Source organism: Akebia trifoliata, unplaced genomic scaffold (genome assembly GCF_017979445.1).
Source record: "Akebia trifoliata isolate Shusen 1 unplaced genomic scaffold, ASM1797944v1 Contig00393, whole genome shotgun sequence".
NCBI classification, from domain to species: domain Eukaryota; kingdom Viridiplantae; phylum Streptophyta; class Magnoliopsida; order Ranunculales; family Lardizabalaceae; genus Akebia; species Akebia trifoliata.
The window spans coordinates 39,885-62,580 of NW_028237010.1; the positions used below are offsets into that span (position 1 = coordinate 39,885).

A 22,696-nucleotide genomic window follows, 5' to 3' on the forward strand; every position below is an offset into this window, starting at 1 on the left:
ACTAAAGTCAAAACCCTAAAACCCTAAAGACTAAGTCAAAACCCTAATTGAAACCCTAAAAGAAACCCTAATCAAACCCTAAATGCTTCTAAAAACTTTATAAATAGGAGCCTCCACACCCTATTTTCGTATCAAAGAAGAAACCCTAGAAAAAGTAGGTGAAGAAGCCTCCACAACCTCCCCAAAACCCTAATTTTGGAGTCCCAACTCCTTCCCTAACACCCCTACTCCGATTTTAGCCTAAAAAACACCCCAAAAACCTTTCAAAAACACCCCAAAAATCCACCACAAATTCAAAGTATCCAGATCCAAGAAAGAGACACCTTACCTCGGAGATCAGAAATCAGATTCGGAGACAAAGCGAAGCAAGGAGTACGGTACAAGGAACTGCTTTTCAGATCTGAGGGAATAGTACTTTTGCAGATCGAAGGTAAGGTTTTTTATTATTTTTTAAATCTAGGTTTTATCATTAGCGATGTAGTTATATTTGGTATAAGTAGAGACCGGCATTGGCCGGGCGGGGTTGGTGCCTAACACCTTCCAACCCCGTAACATGATCTCCGGATTCAGATTTCTATAGTAGATTAGTTCTTGTTTATCCATTGTAGGGTCAGTTTGGTTCCTAGACCATAATAACTAGGTGGCGACTCCCAAACCTCAAGGGTCAAAAGCGGATCCGTACACCCCGCGGATCGAGGGCGCTTTCAAATTCGTTGATTTTACGTAATGTATAGACTAATTCATTAAGTTTGGCGCATGTGACGATTTTGAAAAATCAAGATTTCCTTTATCAAAATTGTTAAGTCGACTCATTGATTTTTGGGACATTGAAAATTTGAATCGATTTTTTCTATAAAATAGATATGTAAGTTAACTCAATGATTTTGGCGCACGTGGTGATTTTGAAAAATCAAAATTTTCTTAATCAAAATTATTGAGTCGACTCACTGATTTTTGGTATATTAGAAATTTGAATCGATTTTTTTTCTATAAAATGGATATGTGAGTTAATTCAATGATTTTGGCGCACGTGACGATTTTGGAAAATCAAAATTTTCTTAATCAAAATTATTGAGTTAATTCACTGATTTTGGGTACATTAGAAGTTTCAATCGATTTTTCTTTTTATAAAATGGATATGTAAGTTAATTTAATGATTTTGACGCACGTGGCGATTTTGAAAAATCAAAATTTTCTTGATCAAAATTATTGAAATCGACTTACTGATTTTGGGTACATTAGAAATTTGAATCGATTTTTTCTATAAAATGGATATGTGAGTTAAATCAATGATTTTGGTGCACGTGACGATTTTAGAAAATCTTGATTTCCTTGATCAAAATTGTGAGTCAACTTACTGAATTTGTGTACATTGAAGGTTTAAAATCGAAATTTTCTATGAAATTGGGAATGTTTGTCAACTCACTGATTTTGTGTACATTGGAAGTTTCAAATAGAAATTTTTTATGAAATAGGCACGTGAGTCAACTCACTGATTTGATATACATTGGAAGTTTAAAATAGAATTTTCTATGAAATGGGCACGTGAGTCAACTCACTAATCTTGTGTACATTAAAAACTTAAAATCGAAATTTTCTATGAAATGGGCATGTGAATCAACTCATTGATTTTGATTTACGTGGCAATTCGAAAAAATCAATTCTTTGATTAATAATTTGTGGATTAACTCACTGATTTTATTTCACGTGGCGATTCAAAAAATCAAATTTCTTAATTAATAATTTGTGGGTTAATTCACTGATTTTGATGCATGTGGTAATTAAAAAAAATCAAATTTCTTTAATTAAAAAATGTGTGAGTTAATTCACTGATTTTAATACACGTGGTAATTTAAAAAATTAAATTTCTTTGATTAAAATTGATGAGTCGACTCACTGATTTTGGTGCAATGGCATTAAAAATCGAATTCATACTTTTCAAAATGTGATTCAATTGATCAATTAATTTTTTGTGCTACGTAAGCCTTACTAAATCGTGGGGTTCCATCATGCGAAATTCGAGAATCCATGTAGTTATTTTAGCTATAAGATTCGTTTAGTAAATCTAATATAATTTGATGATGATTGGACCCTAGTTTGATTTTTAGTGTTTGAATGTTGACCATAAGATATTTTTGAATCGTAATAGAGACTGATCATCTTGATCAGACGGGTTTGGTGCCTAACACCTTCCAAAACCCATAACCTGACCCCTTACCTATCTCTCTGATTCGTGGACCAACTTTTATCCATTTGGAATTAATTTTGGTTCTTAAACCTAAACTAGGTGGCGACTCCCTATTCTTTTAAAATCCCCGAGATACGTAATCGGACGCGAACGACCGGGGGGTTGAGGTGATTTCACCTACACTTATCGTAAGATCTAACTATAAAGCGATTTAAGGAGTGTACTCTCCTTCCGAGCTTCTAGACTTGCTTTTGAGTTTTTGGAGAAGACATCTCTAACAGTACTCTGATCTGATTTGGGTTGACTTCGATTCCTCTCTTAGTGACTAGAAAAAACAAAAAATTTCTTGATGTTAATGCAAAGGTACACTTCTTTGGGTTGAGTTTCATTTTCACTTTTCTTATCTTGGAGAAGACCTCTTCTAAGTTTCTGATATAGTCTTTCTTCTTCCTGCTTTTAAGTAGCAGGTCGTCTATGTAAATATCTACTGTTCTTCCTAACAAATTTCTAAATAGCTCTGTTTCTAACCTGTGATAGGTGGCCCCTACATTCTTCAATCTGAAGGACATCACCTTATAGCAATAGAGCCCTAGCTTTGTAATGAAGTTGTTTTCTCCTGATTTTCTAGGCTGAGTTGTATCTAATTGTAGCCTGAGTAACAGTCCATAAAAGACAATCTCTCGTGGCTAGAAGTCACATCTACAAGATGGTCTATCCTTGGCATCGGAAAGTTATCCTTGGGACATGCCTTATTTAAATTCGTAAAGTCTATGCAGACTCAGATTTTCCTATTCTTCTTGGGTACTGTCAAAATATTTGTTATCCACTCAAGGAACTGTACCTCTCTTATAGATCTAGCCCTGATCAGCCTGTTCACCTCATCATTCACCGCCTCTCTGAATCGCGGTGTTAGTCTTCTTGGTTTTTACTTAACCGATCTGAAGGTTGACTCGACGTTCAGATTATGACAAATCACCTCTGGACTAATTCCTAACATCTCCTTAATAGACTAAGCAAAGACGTCTCGATTTCTCCTTAAACACTCTATTATCTCCCTCAACTCTCCTGGCTCCAGCTCGACCCCTGCACCTACCTGCTTTTCTTCTCCTACGTCTACCATCTGAATACCTTCCATACATGGGGGTCTACCAAGTTTGGTCTCCCCCTACTGTAATTGTTATTGTTGCACTCTATCCTCAGGCAATTCTTCCATGTTTACTTGCACCAATACTTGGTCACCTTGTACATCCCATATCCCCTACGATGTGGGAAATCAGAAAACTTGGTAATATGTGGATGGAACTACTTTCAACTCGTGTGTCCACCACCTCTCCAAAATGGCATTGAATAGAAAACTGGCTTCAACGAACACGAACTTGGTCATCAAGGTCACCGGTCCTGCTTTGACTGGTAACACTATCTTCCCCCAAAGCTAATTGGATCTCCCGTCAAAGCCAATCAGTGGTGCGCCTACTGGGGCAAGCACATTCCTACTGAGGTCCATTTTTATTAAGGCCGAAGCGTACAAGATGTCCACTGAGCTATCATTATTTATCAGTATTCTCTTAAACGTGAAGGTGGCCTACCTACAAGGTTATTACCAGCCCATTATAATGGGGTCTTGCCACCCCTTCCAAATCTTTCTCGATGAACGCCATCGTTTGCTCCCCAAAAGGTTTCAGCTCAGTAGGTCCACTCTTTGTTGTAAAAATGTGAGCCAGATGCTCAACTTTCCTATTTTTTACTCTCCCATTGGTCCTGGCCTTCCCAAGTTTGCTACTCGTCCCTCTTAGGACAACGTGTATCACAGATGCCCTTCCATCCTACCCTTTTACTCACGGCAAGTCTACCTTGCGATTCCTGTCTTGAAGTAGGTCTTCTCTCTATCTCCTAGGCAAATCTCTTAGCCTGTCCTGCTCTGCTTAGCTTCTACAGGAATCTCCTTAGAGTCTGACATCTATTGATGGTGTGGGCCCGCACCTTGTGAAACTCACAGTATCTCTCACCCTGATTGATCTGATATCGAGGAAACGGCATGGGCCATTCAAAATACGGTTCATGAGCAATAAGGAACAATATTTCACTAGGAAGCATAGCTAAATATGTCCCAGCCCTTCTCTTCTCCTCATCTTGCTTGAGCAGCTTCTTTGTAAAACCCCAAAATTTTAATTCGTATCTCAAGAAAAAAATAAATAGTAGAATTTTAAGAAAATCTTGAAAGTGGACTTAGGGATAAAACTTTAGGATGTTTCTGATCATTTTTAATGGAATATGACCTCACCATTGGATTCAAAATGATCGAAAAATATATTTTAGCTTGTAAGCACGCTCAAATGCGAGTCCGAATATAACAATTGCAAAATCCTCGATTATTGAGTCAAACCAGGCTAAAATAGTGACTTTTTGTTAGAGTAAGAATTATTAAGATTCAATTATACCATTGGGTTCCTAACAAAAAATTATTGAACATGAACTATTTATTTGTCATTTTTGGAGACTAGAAAGTCGAATTATCGTCAAAAATGAAAACGACATCAATTTTACGGGTCACCTTAGGTCAAAAATGTAAATTTTTGTTAGAGATAGAATTTATAGAAATTAACTATACCATTAGATCCAGAATGAAAAATTAGGCGAAATAGAGTATTCATTTGTCAGTTTTGGAGTCCGGATGGTCAAGTTATCATCGATCAAAATAATTGACAAAATACCGATTTTGTCCCAAATTTTATATAAGTAAAATTTTAATTTTTTTTTTAAACTCGTCTTCTCCAACCATCCAACAGCCAACGAAAATTAAACAAAAAAATTCATTTTTTCTTCGAATTTCAATAGCAGATCTATGACAAACGGCTCATCATCGTCAATCGACGCAGAAGGGAGAAACGTCTGCAGCCTCATTCTCTACAAAATCCACCCAAATTCTTTCTGTTTTCTCATCTTTTTCACCCCGTGTCGTCAAAAATCAGCCGTACGTATATACGGGGATTTCGAAACTTCGACCTCGGATTTCATCCGTTTCGGGGTCAAACCATCCTCCGTCGCAAAAGGGAGAAAGAACGATGACATCGAGATCTTCGAAACCACCGGGCCGATTTCAAAAATCAGTCGTCTCGAAGTAAGAGTTACCTCGATTTTCGTATCGTTCGTCTCGATTTTTGCGCACGCGCTTCGATCCTTTCGCATAAAGATAGTTAGGAACTTTCAATTTCTATTAGTAATCGTAGATTGTGAAAATTACATTTAGGATTTTATCGAAAATTTTTTGATGTATTTCCAAAATATAGAATTATTTTGTTATTTAAAAATTCACGTCAGAAATTGCATTTTTGATATGTTAATTGTATTTTTTAACACAATTATACGTGGATAGGGTATTTTAACGGGTTATTTCCATCAATTGGGTCTTGTGCATTGCTCGGATCTCGTTTTGATATAAAATTTGTATTCTTTTTCAATATTATTGATAAAAATAAATTCTATAGTTGGAAAATGTGATTTAATATTCAATGAACTCATATTGAGTTGATGAATATTAGAAAATGAATATTTTATTGAAGAGATTGAAAATTGTAAAAATTCGAAAAAAGGGAAAAAGGGTATGAAACAGTAAAATGTCAAAGTCACATCTGAAGGGTGATGTCTGCATTTTACGTTGTTATGTTTTGTGTAGGTTGGTGAACAGATATCCAGGGATATATTATCGGTTGCATCTTTATTTACTTTTTCTTAGCGCGAGGCGTTGTTTACATTTCTGTTCTATTATTTATTTTAGGTCGGGTGGCCACACTTGCATGGTAGGAAACTGGATATCCATTCTCAACCTTGTATTGTTAATTTCTCTTTTGTTTTCAAATGAAAATAATATATATATATATATATATATATATAATATATATGTAGCTATTTTGTGAGCTGTTAAAGAGTCTGTGAATGCTTGAAGGGATAGTGCGGCATATCATCCGGAGTGGTGTACTATCTTGAGATGTACGGTAGAGACCACCAAGCTCATACATGGTATGGGACGCGTATGAGAGTGGAGTCACAACTGGAATCCGGGTTTATTCCTCTCTATCTTTACCAGTGAACTTGTACTGTAAAGGTGGTCGTATACAAATGGTCTGTATATTTGAGAATCACATGTACGCCTGATAGGCATAGACGAAGATGATTAGTCAGTGATCACTAACAATCTATAGTAGTCGAACGTTCTGACACATCGAAAAGAGACCCATTGTTTACGGTCAAGTCAAACGGTCAGCCTGAACTGGATAAATGGTCAACCAAACGTGGTAAATGCAGCGATCGACCACAAAATCAGGAACTAAAAGCTAGAAAAAAATTATAACTTCATGTTCCGACTGGGAGCGATCTAATCGTGAATCCCAACTCTCTAATTCCAATACTCTACCATTGTGTATTATGTATTTGTTGCTTATTTTGATATATATAAAATGAAATGCATGTTTAATGTTTTCATTTGGTCAATTAGAATATATAAAAAGAAAATATTATAGTGAGTACTCTGCTGATGGATGTAATGTGAGCTTTAAAATGTTTAGTTGCTCATCCCGATATGTACCAGTTAATCATAGTTTATCTGTAAAACTTTACATATATTAAAATGATTTAGTATGCTTATTCGTTCATACTAGAAGAGCTTATTGGCAGAAATTATTTTCTTCCTTACTGGATAACCATTGTTACTCACCCTTTCCTTCTCTATTTTTTTAGCTTCAAAGCCTACAGTTGGCGAGGCGGGAGTAGAACCAACGAGTGGGGATCATCTGGTGGGTCAGATAGACGACCAGAGTCCGTTACCTGGTGAGTACTGGGGCTATATCCCCTAGTGGTGTCAGTTCGTCTAGAGGTATTTTGGATTCTGTATTGAGTGTTAGGAATTTTGTTAGAGTGAGGAATCTCTGTATAATCCTGTATATAAATTTTCTTCTTCCAGACTCTGATCTATCGTATGTTATTAGACGTATGTAGGCTTCCGCTAGTATATATTTTTATTTGTTTATGTGAATGATTGTATGTCATTTATCAGGTGCAGGTTGAACGCTTTGGAATGCTAACATAAACAGAGGAGACCATGCTAAAATTTCGAGGTGCCACCTAATACCTCGAGATCTGACATGGGGATTCGTGTTAGCGTTTGGCGGGGCGCCACACTTTTCATGTCCTGCTGCTGTGACTGGTGTTGTTTGCTAGACTTTTCCACAACGTGTATGACCTTGCTCTTTCCTGTTGAGCTTCGAGGACCGTCTTCTAAGTGGATATATTTTTTCGCTCTCTCGAATAGTTCGTTCAAAGTCTTTGGCCTTATTTTCACAAGAGATCTATACAACCTTGAGTTAGAGAATAGGGCATTTTTGAATGTCACTACTACCGTTCACTCGTCACAACTTTCTAACGACATTGCTTCTTCCCTGAACTTCCTGGTGAACTCCCTGAGGCTCTACCCTAAGTAGTGCATCAATATCTCATCCACTCTTCTTGTTGCCAATATACCGCACAACGAAGATAGTATATAACTCCTCAAATGAGCTAATGGAACCGTATGGCAACTTGTGGAACTAGGTCAAAGCGTTTCCCTACAAACTCGAAGGGAACAACCTACACATTAACCCATCTTTCTCTTCTCACAATGCAAGTATCTGCCGGAAGTGAAACAAATGCTCCATCGGGTTCTTCATCCCAGAATAAGGGGTAAACCGCGGTGGTGCAAACTTCTTAGGAATTTCTTCAGCTAAAATATCTATTGAAAAATGATAATTCTGAATTCCCCGAACGACTTATGCTGTTACTGTACCCACATCAACACTTTTCATCATTTCCTTCTCCTTTTCTAATCATCTCTCTAACCTCTTCTCGAGTTAAACCTACTATGGGTTCAGTTCGAGTGGCTGCCGTAGTAACCTCTATTCCATCTTCCCCTGTAGGGATTAATAATGGTGTGCTCCCTTACTAGAGGCATAGCCATATTTTCTTACCACCTGAGGATCCTTCGAGATGCTATCTCGTTCCACTTACTATCGATCATCGAGACAATGACTCAAGTTTCAGTTCTATTTTACCAAATTGTCCATCTTCTTCTACATCTCCTCCTACTGCTTTCTCATAGCCTCCAACATCGTCAGAAGCTGCTTGTCTACGGTCGGAGTCACTGGTGGGGGCGCATTGACTTCATTTGTTCTTCTGTATCTCATCATTATTTCAACTAAAATCAATTTTTTATTGGTGTTCCCACGTACGGCACCAGTTGTGTGCGGTCAGAATCCGGTGGACTACTTTGATGGTCCCAACCCGCACTAATCCAAAGTCGTTCCTAGCATTTCCTTCCTCGCGGTGGCCTGGTACCTGATATAGATACTCCGACGCTCAAGTTAGAGAAACAGAGGAATAAGAATCAGTATTGGCTAGCTTTTGATCTCTCCAGTCCCCCCTCAATAGTGTTATTTAATTCCCTACCTTACCTTAAGGTTTCCCCCTCTATAGGCTGCAATCATGGGATTTTTGCTAGTTCTGCAGGGTAGTTTATTTAATTGGGATATTCTGGATCAATCGAACTTATCTACAGAAATTCCCTCCGGGATTTTCGGGATTTACGTGTACGCAATAATATTGCGATTTTCTTAAGGCTTGCCCTACCCTATCTGATAGGATTGGCTTTGTTTATCGCTTCGTTGCCCTGTTAGTCGGACTAGGGAGATCCCTACTTTGACCTACCATGCTGAAAGCGCCCTCGATCCACGGGGTGCGCGGATCCGCTTTTGACTCTTGAGGTTTAAGAGTCGCCACCTAGTTATTGTGGTCTAGGAACCAAACTGACTCTAACATGGATAAAAAGAACTAATCTACCACAAAAAATCTGAATTCGGGGATCATGTTACGGGATTGGAAGGTGTTAGGCACCAACCCGTCCGGCTAAAGCCGGTCTCTACTAACTTCCCAAATATATCACATTGCTAAAAACCTAGATAAAAATAAAAAAATTACATACCTTTCCGATAGCAAGGATTTTGTTCCCTCAGATCTGACAAAAAGAGCTCCTTGTACTGTACTCCCTTACTTCGTTCTGTCTCCGGATTTGACTTCGGATCTCCTAGATCAAGGTATCTCCTTGTTTTTGGATCTGAACTCTTCAAGTTTGTTGTGGATTTGGGGTGTTTTTGAAGGGATTTTAGGTGTTTTCTAGACTAAAATTGAAGGAGGGATGTTAGGTAAGGAGTTGGGAATCCAAAACTAGGGTTTATGGGGGGCTAAGGGAGCTTCTAGACCTACTTCTCTTAGGATTTATAATTTGATACGAAAATAGGGTGTGAGCACCTCTATTTATAGAATTTTTTTAAGGTTGATTTGGATAGAGTTAGTGTTTAATTAGAGATCTTTTAATTAGAGTTGTGTTTTAGTTAAAATTATTTTAGGTAGAATTGTGTTTTAATTAGAATTATTTTATGTAGAATTGTTTTTAAGTTAGAACTCTATTAGATAAAGTTATTATTTAATTAGAATTTTATTATGACTTTTGGTCTTATTTGATTGACTTTTAATGTTTTGACTTTAGTCTTAATTGATTGACTTTTAATATTTTGACTTCAGTCTTGCTTAATTGACTTTAGTTTTGACTTTAGTCTCACTTGATTGACTTTAATACTTTGACTACAATCTTGCTTGATTGAATTTAAATTTTGGAGAACCCCCTTCCATTATTTCTTTAATTCTTTGGACCCCCAAATGGAGGGGTCCTTAAAGAAATATCCCACGAACCCTCAACAATTTTGCCTGAGAGTCCGATTAATCGATTTTTTAGGTTCAAAATTTTAAATTAATTTCATTAATGTTTCACTTTAATTATTTAATATTTTATTTATTAATTTCAAATTTTTTAATTATGAAAATTGTGAAATTACCGTTTTGCCCCGGAGAGGACTTTTCACGTTTTAAGTCAGTTTTTAATGTTCTAGGATGTTTTAGAATAGATTTTTCGTAAGGAATTCAATGGAAATATTATTTTGTGTCATTTATGAAGATTTTTGTGTGAAATGGTTGTGAACTTTATGAGGGGCATTTTCGTAATTTTGTCAAATTCTTTTAAAATGATGGTGAAATGATTTATTTGGTTTCGATTTGTTATTTTATGTGTTCGAGAGAGTTTTCCTAAGCGTAATGTAGGCTCTAGGGTTGTTTTGAGGTTAGGGGTATTTTGGTAATTTGATAATTTTTTAGTGATTTTTATCGTGAAGTTTCTTTTTGGTCTGCAAGATGATGATTTCTATGTTTTTGGGTCGTATTTTCCTAGCGTAGCGTGGTTTCTAAGGTTTTGTCAATTCGAGATACCTCATCCGGATTTCTGAAACACATCTGGTAACAAAATAAAGCAACGGAATACACATCCATCATTGGGAATCATTGCAATCGGATTGACGAGTTGATTAATCAGGCGAGTGCAAAAATGGGGTGTCTACAAATGCCCCTCTTTGGCAAAGGGTTGAAGAAAGCTAGATAGCAAATCTATTTTGGTAGATAGTGCGATATCTGAATGCCAAAGCTAGTGACAGTTTATTTTGCTGCCTGATTTAGCAATTCGTCGGGGTGTTCGGATCCTTGAGGGTAAAGCTCTCCCCGAATTAAAAGATTGTCAGGTCCTTGAGCGAGAGCTCTCACTGACAGTGTCAGATCCTTGAATTTTAGAGAATTCTCCCTGACTAAAAAGTGCAAGTGTGTGCACTGTGTGAAATTGAATAAAATCTGAGTAAAACAAAACTCGAAAAAATTTGAATGATATTTGAGACAAATCTGAGCAAAAGTTGGGAGAAAGTTAAATGTCCTACTCTACCTACTCTAGGTGAAAGAGTAATAAATTTATATTTTTTTTAGAGTCTTATTCTACCTACTCAGAGTGAAAGAGTAATGCACTAAATTTTTTTGGGAAGTTCTACTCTACCTACCTGGAGTGAAAGAGTAATGAACTATTTTGTTTTTTTTTTTTTTTGGAAGTTCTACTCTACCTACTCGGAGTGAAAGAGTAATGAACTAGCTTTTTAGAAGTCCTACTCTACCTGCCCAGGGTGAAAGAGTAATGAACTAATTTTTTAGGAGTCCTACTCTACCTGCCCAGGGTGAAAGAGTAATGAACTAATTTTTTTTTTGGAAAGTTCTACTCTACTCTACCTACTTGGAGTGAAAGAGTAATGAACTAAAATTTTTTTTTGGGAAGTTCTACTCTACCTATCCGGAGTGAAAGAGTAATGAACTAACCTTTTTAGAAGTCCTACTCTACTTGCCTAGGGTGAAAGAGTAATGAACTAATTTTTTTGGGAAGTTCTACTTTACCTACTCGGAGTGAAAGAGTAATGAACTAATTTTTTAGGAGTCCTACTCTACCTGCCCAGGGTGAAAGAGTAATGAACTAATTTTTTTTTGGAAAGTTCTATTCTACCTACTCAGAGTGAAAGAGTAATGAACCAAGCTTTTTGAGAGTCCTACTCTACCTGCCTAGGGTGAAAGAGTAATAAAATAATTTTTTTGGGAAGTTCTACTCTACCTACTCAGAGTGAAAGAGTAATGAACTAATTGTTTTGAGAGTCCTACTCTACCTGCCCAGGGTGAAAGAATAATGAATTAATTTTTTTTGGAAGTTCTACTCTACCTACTCGGAGTGAAAGAGTAATGAACTAATTTTTTTGGGAGTCATACTCTACCTGCCCAAGGTGAAAGAGTAATGAACTATATTTTTTTTTTGTGGAAATTCTACTCTACCTACTCGGAGTGAAAGAGTAATGAACTAATTCTTTTTGGGAACGAACAGGAGATTAACCTCGCATTTGAAATTTTTTTTTTAATAAAAAGTTGGATTTTATGAAGGTCCGGTAAACATTTTAACTCTCTTTGAATCTGAGGAGTTTTCAAAATTGCTATCAAGAGGGTAACCTTTAATTCAAAGTTAACCTTATCCTTTGGGGTTGAAATTGACCAGGCATCAGAATAAAAATGCCCCTAGTTTGACAAGGAATATTGCACTGGGGATAATTGAATACAATTTGAAAATAAATGCCCCTAGTGTAAGGGGAGAAACTGTACTCTTTAGAAAAATGAAGTGCCCTTGTTATGAAAGTTTGAAATCCTTGATTACCGCAAGCGCAATAAAGGTTTAACTTTTAATTTTGACTTTTTAGATTGAAAATTTTGAGTCAGGCTCAAAGACATTGGAACAAAATATTTCTTTCTGAAATTCATCATAGAATTTGTTCTTTCTCCCCGTCGATTCGCTTAGGGACATGAAACTCTTCAGATCAATCATAAACGAGATACTTGTATCCACTGAGTCTATATTTGGTTCAAACTGGATATTGAAACTTGATCATTCGGACTTCTGATATTTCGGCTCGGGCTACCTTTTCAGCTTCTCAACTAAACGGAGATTTTCTTTTATTTTTTGATAGCTCTAAGTTTTGCCTAGATTGCCTATCCAGGTTTTCAATCTAGCGAGCATGCTCTAGCTTTTGCCTAGATCGCCTTTTTAGGTTTTCGATCTAGCGAGCTTACAATTTTTTCTTTTTTCCTTGCTTTGATTGTTGCCAAGGTCATCCTTTCAGATCTTCAACCTTGTGAGCTTACCTTAATTTTTGCCTAAGCTGCCCTTTTTGGGTTTTCAACTTACCAGATTTTTTTCTTCTTCTTCCCTTCTGAACTTCTGGAGTTGCTATCTGATCTTGTTTTGCTACCTTCCTTGACTTCTCGCACGGCACTTAGGAGGACTTTCATGGGTAAGCTTAGGACTAGGTATAAAAAGAAAGGGATTTTAAGGCTCAAAAACCCAAATGCCCCTTGTGTGACATTTCCTTTTAAATTATTTTCTTTTTTCCTTGAATTTTCTTCCCCACTTTGACAATTTTTTCTTTTGAATTTTTTTTTTTTTTTAAAGATTTTTTCCTTGTCGGGGAATCTATTTTTATTTTTTTGATGTGGTCAGGCCTGAAGTAACTTCTCAGGTTGCCTACGTACCCCAGAATTTTGGGATCAGACCAAAACGTAGTTCGAATATTTTTCTCTCCTTAGGTTAGGTGATCGGGCTAAGAAAGAAGAAGGCATAATTTTTTTCTTTTTGAAAAGGCTACGAAAGGGTTGAGAAAGGATATATTGAACTGGATAATAAGAGAATTGATTCGGTTAAAGATGGCCTCCTTAAATGTAGTACCGTTTTATTTGGTCAAGGTTGGTTGATTCTAGTAATTCGATTCCATCATGATCTTGAAGTCTAACAGTTTTTCCAAATAATATTTCCTTGATGATTGAATCTCTCCAATTGAGTTCAAACTTTCTATGATCGAGAAGAATACTCAAAAAAAAATTTGGGTAGTCTGATGCTTAGATCTTTGACTTATAAGTGATGAACTTTGACTTTCTTGTCAAACATGCAAGTGACTCCTCTCCATTGACTGACTCAATCTGTTTCTAACAATTAACTTCTATCAAGACCTTGAGATACAGGATTTTCCCTTTTAACCGATAAGATTGCTTCCATATCATACTAGAGTGACTCTAGTAGAAGACTGTATTGAAGTGTAATATGTCCATAATGCGAATGGTAGCTTTTCTTGCCAATCCCGGTGTGATATGTGATGACACATTTTTACGATGATTATCTTGAGATTTTTACTGCTTCAACCGTTCCATTGATCTGAGGATGATAGGGGGATGATTTGTGCTTCCGGATCTTCAACTTTAAACATAGAGTAATGATTTATGCTTTGAAGTACGACCCATTATCAGAGATCAGTTCAAAAGGTACCCCTATATCGACTGATAATATGTGATTTGAAACTCAAGATGTAGTAAGGATAGTGCTGATACATTTTATAACATCTTCTTTGATTCCATTGATATAGACGAGTATTTATTCCGTGTTGAACAACACCTAAGCTTGTACCTAACATACCCTCATATGATCACACGAACAAGTCTTTTGAAATTTCTGAGTAAATTCATTATCTCCTCGTGTTCCTTTAGGGATAAGATGATTTCTATTTGAATCTCTTTAGGAATTATTTTTTTGTTTCAAGGTCAAAGACCTTTCCTTTCTCGATTAAAGGTTGAGCCCGACTCTTATCTTTTTGTTCAGAAACGAAATCTATCAAATTATTAGTTAATTCGTTAATGCGCTCGAGGTATTCAAAAATTTCCTTTATCCGATTAATTTCAGATGGGGCAACAGACACCTCTATAGACTCGATGAACTAACTTGACTCAATAGGAAAGAATAGACTCAATCTAAGGAAGACATGACCTTGCTGGAAAAAAAGGACTCGAGCTAACCCAAATGACTCATGAAAACTCAAGACAAGTACCCACACGAGTTTGATTAAGACTGAGGACTGAGATATTGCTTATAACCGGTAGGATTGAAACACTATGATCTTCAAAGAACAACTGGATGATGTTGAGAAAATTTGAGGTCATTTCTGACTGTTGACTTGATATTGACGTTTACTCTAACTGACCGGATTTACAGCCATAGCTAGACGATGGACGATTGAGCTTACATACAATGATAATCCTATATAACCCCATCAAATGTAGATTTAGTCAATTTCGATATTAACCCCTTGATAACATTTTTAAGAATCCTGAGATTTTATTGAATATATCATTTGTAAATCATTTTTCCTTCATTTTCTTTTCTTCTAGAAAACATTTTTTTTTGAAAAATCTTTTTCTTATGGAAAACACTTTTTCTGGAATATATATATATATATATATATATATATATATATATATATATATTTTAGAGAACATTTCTTCTAAAAAATACTTTCCTTTTGTAAACCATTTCTCTTCTTTAAAAATGGGTTGAAACCCGAATTTAGAAAAGAATTTGATTTCCATTTTGATCTAAATGGCTCGACCCATCATGATTATTTGATCTAGATGGACTGGGTCATTATAAATTATTGCAAAAAATAGATTCTTTATTGGGTCAGTGCACTCATTTTAATTTTCAAAAAAAAAAATTTTATCCTTGAGGACAACCATACATTCTTGATCTCATCGTTGAGCAAGGGCCCACTTAAATACCTCTCGTCTTGAATAGACGTAGTCTATCCCCCTCGTACAGTAGGATACAGCGGGGCAAGATCTTGCTTAGGCACCGGTTTTGACCAAGAAGTGCAATTGATATACTTAGACTATCTTTTATACCTACGGGTACGAGTCAAGAGTTGTAGCTTTCATAAATGGTTGGCATCCCACGAGGGGACCGACCACGTACTAGTACTACGTTGGCAATCAGGACATGTGACTGTGTGCACTACAAGAAAATTGTTATTTAGAAACGACAACGTAAAACGGTAATTAGCCGTTTTTAATTTAATACGGTTTTAAGCCGTTTTACTTTTAAAAACTGTTTCTAAAGAGACCCTTTTACATGAAAAACTTCGAGAGGAGAGATTTTAAGTCTCATTTTCTAACAGGGAGAACAAAATCGTCGATTGGAACGAAAGCTCGACAACGATGTGTTGATTTCTGCAATTCCTCTCATTTTTCTCCTCTCATTTGAAACCCTAACTCTATTTCGACAAATTCGAAGTGTTTTCAATCGGATTTCAAACCCTACCTATTCTACCTGTAGATCGGCTGAGTCTCAACTTTCCTGCAAATCGAATCTCATATACAGTAAGTTTTCATTTTAGAATTAGAAACCTTCATTGGATCAAATTTTCTCTCTAATTCCCTCTAAATCGATGTTTCTTTTGTGATTTGGCTTAGAACTTTATGGATTCGTTTACAAATCTGTTAAATCTATGAATTGTATCTTCTTTCATCTTCGATCTTCTCGATTTTGAGAAAACGAAAGCAAACCCTATTCTTCATCTTGATTTCAGAAATCATATACTGATTTTTATCTCTTAAACTCCTCTTCTTCATCTCGGTTTCAACATATTCAACTTAGACAGTTGTTGGGGCCAAATAGAAGTTCGAAGGAAGGCAAACCAATAAGAAACCTAAACAAAATCCTATTTTTCTTCAATTAATTTGTGATTTTGTTCTATTGAACCCTAGAATCTGCTATTTTTTCCAACTTCAACATAAATTTTGAATCATTATTTATTTTGAAAGGATAAGTTAAATTTCTCTCTCTATCGTTGTTTGTGTGTGTGTTTCAATTTCGAATTAATATTTCTATCATCAGTTTCTAGGGATTTTTTTTTATCAGTAGAAAATTTATTGAAAAGATTTTAGATTAGATTTTGTAGCATAGCTATATGTTTCATGTAATTTGTCTGCAATTTTGTTGGTACCTTCATTTTAGTGGAAAATTCAGTGTTTAGGGTATCATCAGAATTATTGGAACTACTTTTGGGGAAAGGTTTGTCAAGTAATTTGCATAGTTTTACATGAAAAAGTTTATATAGAAGACTTGTGTAGACGGAGATCAGTGGTTGATATGGCTTAGTGGCTTTTACCCACCAAGATGAAGTGCACTACTATGGGATATATCCCTTATAAACAAGTGCACTTTGGTTTAATATCAAAAGTTAGTTTCGCTATAGTGTAGTTGTAGGTGTTTTTTCTCCAAATGTATTCGTAGAGGGAGGGAGGGGGGGGTGGATGAGGAGTCAAAGAGGGTACACGAAATTCCTTCTATAACAATTCAAAGTTATTACTATCACAATTCACTTGTTTCTTCCTACATCATACAAAGATAGATGTTTCAGTGTATTCTTTAAGAACAAATACATTCGATACTTGGGTAGGATAGTATTGCTAATTCTCATATAGACAAAAGGATCACTTGATTCTTAATTTATCATTCAATGCGCTCAGTTAACTTGTTTAGATCACTTGACAACCCTCCTATTTTATTATATGTATGACTTCCAATTCGATGTTGGTCAAGTGCATGGTGAAATCATGGGGAATTGAACCAAGGTCTATGGTATTATAACAGGTTAGATGCATTTCTCCTTTGTCACTATGCCTCATGAGTTCCTTATGTGCATGTGTGTTCTACAAGCTTATTTGCAGATTTGGTATGTATAGTGTGGTTTCTACACCTCCTCTATGGTATTATAAGAGGTTAGCTGCATTTCTTCTTGGTCACTATGGCTCATGAGTTCCTCAAGTGTGTGTATGTTCTGCCAGCTTATTTGCATATTTGCTATGTATAGTGTGGTTTCTGCACCACTATTCTGTGGGTAAATAGTTGATTAGCTAACACCATTGGTGCTTAATATCCCTTCATTGGCTCAACAATTTGTGTTCCTTTGCAGGTTTTATTGACAACAAATGTTGATGGGTTGAGGTTTGTAAAGGTAACCATGCAAGTTTCTTATGCTACTGAGTGTCTGCATGCTATAAATTTGTAAAGTGGTTTGTGTGTGTTAAGGAAACATAAGTTGTATGTTTCCACCAATATGAATGGCCCACCTAAAAATTTATATCAAACATTCGACCAAACTACTACCCTAAGTTATAGGAACCTTTACAATAGGTGTCATTCCCTCTTATATAAATTAGACAATTCATATATGGGAAAATTGGATTTTTGTTTTAATCTCTGCTTCTGCTCTTTTGCTTACTTGAATCGACTTGTTAGAAAACCAACCCACGGTTTTTTTTGAGCCACACACGTACGTTCAAAGTTTTGAAGATCCAATTTAAGGTCTTGTTTAGATGAAAGATAGCTTCATTGGTGTGGTTTCTTTTGTCATGACTGAAAAGGTGGCCTAATATTGATGAACATTCATGCCACGCAAGCACGTCAGATTCTATGTTTTTATTTGTTTGCGTAAATCCTTTTTTTTTTCTTTTTTGTACTTTAGAGTAGATAGAACCTAACCTGAATGTACCTTTGCTTATGAACATAAATAACCGTTTAAAACAAATGTTGTTGAAGATCTTATTTCCTAGACAAGTTAAGCTGTTACTTTGTCATTACTCTATGAATGCTCCCTTATGACTATTTTTCTATTTTCTTCAGTCGTTTATATGCTTATTCGAGATATTTTACACCTCCATATAGATCTCTTTTTCTCATGATCTCAACCTAGAACTCTGCTCCTAGGCATTTTCATACATACTATCAGTGCATGATGAGTTAAGGAAACACAAATTAAAGAGTCAGTATTTCTTAGGATTGTGAGTTTAGTTGTTCGTTCGTAGTGACCAATTTTATTTCTTTGCCTAAAGCTTTTCGTTTCCTTTGTACATTTTTAGGCCTTATTTTAAATGCAAATGAGTGTCAATTTGTGACCCAATCATGTAGCTACTTGGATTTGATATGAACCAATCATTTTCTAATCCTTTAACGGGTGTATTAAAATGTAGATTAATGATGTTATATATTTTATTTAGATATATGATGTATATCTATATTTCATACATATTGTTTATTGAATCTGATTTGATCTAAGATGAATCCAGTACAAGTATTACTAGATTGGATTTAGATCCACTTGTTGGTATAAGGGATCTAATCCAATTCCAAATGAACTCTCATAGCCTAGACATTATCGCTTTGGGTCACATCCAGTTCAATCGAAGAGTTTGCTTGATTCTCTTAATTCATATCATCAGCTTCCTATAATGTATGCTACCACCATGTGTAGATTAAAAACAAAAATTACATGGGCTATTAAAAAGAAAGATTTGATATCTTAAAAAAAAAAAAAAAAAAAAAAACTTTTGGCATTAAGAGCTTTATTCCCTTTTTAGTATGGAGACTTTCTCGATTTATTTTGCTTTTGATCTTTGTTCATGAACATTTCATATATTTTTTTTAGACTCAGAATGATTTTGCATTCAATGTTTCCAAAGTGAAAGAACAAGTAATGCAAGGTTAATGCTTACAAAGGCAGAGTTATGTAACTGCCCCATGTTTATTAATCTGACATTTTTATACTCAGTTTGTTTTCTTTTGAATGGAAAATTATTATATGTAATGATGACTTAAAATTATTGTTTCTGTATTTAATTGATAGTATAAATCTTACACTGTAGTCTTTAGATAATTTTATTAAACTAAAAGTTTGTGTCAAAGCTTTCTTTCTACCATATTTTATTATCTTGGATCTTTCCATTCTCTTTAGGCATGGAGGAATTAATGCTTAAGGAGCACTCATAATGGCTAAAGAGTAAAACTGAAAATAAAATCTTGGATAGTCTTTATCCTACTAATGAGTAAAAAATTATAGGGTGTTCTAAAATTTAGAAAGTTTGCAAGGAACATTTACAGAGGTGTCAATGAAGATGCTGATTCATTGGGCAAGGGAGGTATATTTAACCAATTCTTGTTAGGTTTGGTTGAGTTAGATGGTTTGGCTGGATAGGCACCACTACTCTTGCTGCCATAATCTTCTGTTTTGCCACTACTACTAATAGCGACCACTTCCTCTATAATCTTCGCTACTGCCTCAAAGTCCTCTTAGTATTCTTTACTATGCTCCACTAGTGCATAATCAATAATATGCTAATGCTGCTGTGTTGAAAGTTGAAATGTGATAAAATATTACATTGTAATCTTGTATTACTAATCATTTGGTCTCTTTTATCCAATTCTTATTAATCATTTACTAATCATTATTTCTAATCAAAAAATCATGACTTCTTTGGCGCACATTATCAACTGTTTTTTGTGTTATTTCCTTTATAACTATTGAAGCACCTCTGCTGTTTTTTATGATTATGTAGTGGGACACAGCTGGGCAAGACACTTGAGGTATTTTTTATGTCCATCAATACTTAAAATATTTATATGCATGTAAACTGTCTACAGCCCCTTACATAGCTCTTTCAATCACATTGCTTCACATTTCATCCAATATGTTTATTTGTCCTAAATCACCATTATTTAGTATAAAAAAAGAAGATCATTCCAAAGAGAAAAAGTTACTTAAAGGACCCTGTGATTGCATAGGGACTTCTTTCTATATAGTGCTTAAGTTTTGGGCGGTCTATTAATGGTCCATTTAGTAAAATTTTCTTTCCTTAATTGACAAGACTGGGACTTGTACTATCAATATCTTAAAATATTGCAGCTCTATGGGTTATCATTTTAATGTTTGTTCCTTAGACTTTCTTTGCTAAAAGTATCTGTGTCTCTTTCTGTTTGTTTTGTGCAACAGTCTGGTTATGGTGATGCTGGGGTTTGTATGCACTTCAAGCTCCTGGGGCTAGGGCAGGTGCTTATTTATCTATTTCCTTCGTGAGAGTTATATATATACATATGTTTATTAGTTTTGCAACTTTTAACTGATGTAAACATTTTATTAGTTATATCTATTATGATGCTTGAAAAAAAAAATGAAACACAGGAAAGCAAGTTTCTCAAGAGATCCACTAAAGATCGATCAATCAGCCCGCACTGGAGAGTCCCTACCAGTCACAAAGAACACTGGTGATGAAGTCTTCTTTGGGTCCACTTGCAAGCAAGGTGAAATCGAGGCCATTGTTATAGCCACTGGAGTTCACACATTCTTCGGTAAGCCTGCATAGGTTTTGACTATTTATAAACTTTGTTTTAGTCGGTATTTTCAATCCACATCACATCATTAGTGTGTAGCTGTCACTATATTTCAGTCTTGGTGAACATTAATGTGGGTACATAGCACAATCTTACCTGCCTTCCGTGAACTAACCATTCAAACAATATGTAATGGATGCAAATGTCTACATAGATCGAACCTATATTTACAACTAGATAGTTGAAGGTTGTGCTGTTTGGTTTTCCTTTTTGACCATTTTTCAAGTAATATAATTGGATCTGCCTAATTGGATTAGGCTTCCTTGAAGTTTAATGTTCACTATTTTCGCACTTTTTTTAAATTGCAGATGCTTGGTACTATTGAGGAATTGGAAGCTGCAATTCAAGATAAGGAGCACTTGTTTCAAACACTCTTTTGAAGGTGCGGAAGCTCATCGTGAGAGTATGCAATGTGGTGACACGAAAAAATTCTTTTATTGGTAGTTGCGGGCATTGTGGGGATCTTAAAGAAGATAAGGAGGGATGGGAGTGATGGCATTGCTTCCTTGTAAGCACTTGTGCTTGTGTAATGATTGTGAATGGTTTATCGATGCATTGTAATTTTAGATTTGTAAATTATGACTCGTTGCAACTCTTTTTGTGTATAATTAATGTGATAGAGAACCTCGATGTTCTCTATTTGGATCTATTTTAACCGTGGGTAATAGGCAAGTAGCAATAATAATAATAATAATGATAATTTTAGATATCAATTAATAACAATTTTATATATCGATTTATAATCGATGTCTAAGGTCTCAGACGTAGGACATCAGTTCTATAAAATCCGATGTCTCAAATCTTTTTACGTTGTTGTGTGCTGCTATATAAAGACGCAGTTTAGGAAAGATTTTAAGCTGTTCTAAATTCTGATCTCCGGAACGGTTTTTAACCGTTCAAATCATGAAATATAGAACGGCTTCTAGCCGTTTAACCTCATTAACGACGCCTCGATTAAAGACGGTCCGCAAGCCGTTTCATAGTGGCTTAGGAACGGTAATAAACCGTTCCTAATTGCCATATTTGTTGTAGTGGTGGCTTACAATAGGTCAAAGGCTCAGGTCGCTCCAGCCTGGGTGCATCAACATACTTCTCAGAATCACCTAATCAGATGGTATTGATGCCCCCAGTTTGATATACCCTAAGGTACGTGACTGGAGTTGTGGGTTTCATGAATGACATCGCATCTCCGAAGAGACCGAGCCACGCACTAGTGCCACGTTGGCTAAATGGGACGTGTAAGTGAGTAAAACAGTAAACGTGCATGTGGTATGTGCAAAACAGGGTGGGGTGTGCCCGGGACCGTTTTCAAACAAATGGGCCATGGATCCAATCAAACCAATCATATATTTAATCAAAACCAAAATCATTCAAATCATATGAATATTCAATTAAGATCACATTATTCCCATCACATAAGCACATTAACATTACGATCAACATCAATCATGTATTTCAAGCAAGATCATGGTAATTAATCAATAAATATGGCATATGATAATGATCAAACAAACATTGCAATAGGCATAATTTTTATAATTTTTAAGGTCTAATCAATGATCACTTTTGGGTGATCCAAAATAAATCGAGATTCCAATAGGTGTTACATTGATGATAGAATGACAATGGTTGAGATGAGCACACTCTCAAGAACATTAATTGTGCCAACATTAGATAAATTCAGATTTTCTGTGAATTAAGAAAATACAATCTGAACTTGCATCGATGATATCTAAGACTCCCGATAATGAAATCGAGTGAACTCAAGTTCTAAATTAATCTACTCGATGAGATCTACATTTTATTAATAGGTGTCCAGACTTAGTTCTCACCAGAATGTTTTGTAAAAACATTTTAACGTTGCTGTCCCAAGTTTCATTCAGAAATAATTCCAGATTTACAGATTGAACTTGCATCGATGATATCTAAGGCTTCCGATAACGAAATTGAGTGAACTCAGATTCTAAATTAATCTACTCGAC

General features: G+C 35.6%; 1 long non-coding RNA gene across 8 annotated transcripts; it reads left to right on the top strand.

Moving 5' to 3' along the window:
- The first annotated feature begins 15,528 nt into the window (after positions 1 to 15,528).
- On the top strand, positions 15,529 to 21,311 carry LOC147381491 (uncharacterized). 8 transcript variants are annotated; one of them, XR_015174515.1, is made up of 8 exons: positions 15,531 to 15,865; positions 17,091 to 17,141; positions 17,234 to 17,321; positions 17,464 to 17,505; positions 19,883 to 19,910; positions 20,317 to 20,373; positions 20,465 to 20,672; positions 21,023 to 21,310. It is a non-coding gene; the product is annotated as an uncharacterized LOC147381491 (long non-coding RNA). The 8 variants fall into 8 exon arrangements; XR_015174516.1 differs by having other exon boundaries at positions 15,535 to 15,865; positions 17,234 to 17,269; positions 21,023 to 21,309; XR_015174518.1 differs by lacking the exon at positions 17,091 to 17,141 and having other exon boundaries at positions 15,529 to 15,865; positions 17,142 to 17,321; positions 21,023 to 21,311.
- Positions 21,312 to 22,696: the final 1,385 nt, after the last annotated feature.